Here is a 1,552-nt window from a genome sequence, read left to right as displayed (position 1 = left end):
TTCAGAGTTTTTTTCTCATAAATTTACGAGTTTTTTTCTTGAAAATTTCTGACTTTACCATGTCAGAAAATATTTAGTTTAAATGTCGCAAATTTCTGCCTTTAATTATGGAAATTTCTGAGTTTTTTTTCTTGCAAATTTGCCACCTTTCAACACAAGAGAAATGAAACCTAGATGTAAATTCAGACTGGAAGACTCTCTCCACCTCACCTGCTCCCAGTTGCAGTCAATCAGCGTCAGATCACCGCACCAATCAGCTCACAGGGATCCAGGACTTAAGGCTCAGCACCCAAGGATCAGTCTGCTCTCCTGACGCGTTCAACCCACCTCCACCTTCATCTCAGGCTCTTCCTGGCTACCCCTTCCATCTGGCCTCCACAGCACCACCGGTGCCCGAGCCCCGGGGGGTGGGAAACACTATTCCTAAAACCTAACCTGATTTCTAGCTCACAGCAGTTCGCTTCACCCACGTCTTCTGCCGGGACTCGAGCACCAAAAAACTTTCTCATATCAATAACACTGTTTAACTGACATATTTCTGTGTGAGTCTTTCCAGGTTGAATTCCCTGTTGTTTTTTCTCAAAATTTTCTGAAATTAATCTCAGAAATTCAGAGGTTTTTCTTGGAGATTTGCTCCTACTCTTTTTTTTTTTTTTTTTTTTTTTTTGTCATCTGCAAAGTGGCCCTAATATGCCGTCATACTTCAAGAGACTGTAAACTACAGTAAATATCAATCTAGCAAACATTCACCTCATCAAGAACTTAAGCAGGAAGTCTTTAAGAAACAGGAATTTAAGTGGAAAAAGAGATGTTTATATTTATGTATATATTTATACAACTAATAACTTTTGAAGTTAATCCAATTAAAGATGGTCACCACAACTAATCAACATTAACCAACTGTAACTCAGTTAATTTGACAAATACTGAATCATTACCAGCAAATGCTGAGCATGACATCATAATTTCTCATCATGGTGTGATTTTAGTCAAAACTCGGACATGAAACGTGGCAGAGGGCGATAAGCATTACTTTCAGAAATATTAGGCCTTTTTTAATACTAATAAGCAGCTAAGAGGTTTATTTGTCCCTGTTTGACACAGTGTGAGAAACAAAGCTGAAAAGAGATGAACAGTAAGAAACAGAGAGAAAGTAGAGCAAGGATGTTTAATTGAAGTCACTCCTTCTCCATTACTGAAAAAAAAAAATCAACAACAACCCTGTTTTTGCAGCTCAAGTCTTCCTCCGTCTGAGACGTCTTCCTCCCTAACCGTCGACCTTGACTTGGACACGTTTCTCTGCTAAAAGGTACGATTATTTTTTTAAAGAAAAAAAAAAGGCTAGTAATGGTAAAAATCTGATTACTGTGTAAATGATGACATTTTGTGGTTTAAGTACTCAGACATTAGTAATAATGCAATAAATAAAAGTATGATGAGAACAGTTACACTAAACATATTTATTAATTAGCATAATTTAATTCTCTAATATTTAATATTATATGTACTTCAACTTTGAGACTCACTATACTATACTATACTATACTATACT

At 36.3% G+C, this 1,552-nt stretch overlaps 1 protein-coding gene across 1 annotated transcript in view; it reads left to right on the top strand.

The window, feature by feature from the left end:
- Positions 1-1,294: 1,294 nt before the first annotated feature.
- The window catches only part of LOC106520648 (uncharacterized), a gene marked incomplete at its 5' end in the record, with an annotated part of 9,166 nt that continues 8,908 nt past the window's right edge, over positions 1,295-1,552 (top strand). Inside the window, 1 exon segment of the mRNA XM_014012853.1 lies at positions 1,295-1,309.

Source organism: Austrofundulus limnaeus, unplaced genomic scaffold (assembly GCF_001266775.1).
Source record: "Austrofundulus limnaeus strain Quisiro unplaced genomic scaffold, Austrofundulus_limnaeus-1.0 Scaffold96, whole genome shotgun sequence".
Taxonomy (NCBI): Eukaryota; Metazoa; Chordata; class Actinopteri; order Cyprinodontiformes; family Rivulidae; genus Austrofundulus; species Austrofundulus limnaeus.
The sequence above is the reverse complement of the archived record's forward strand: the minus strand, read 5'-3'. Positions and strand labels throughout refer to the sequence as shown.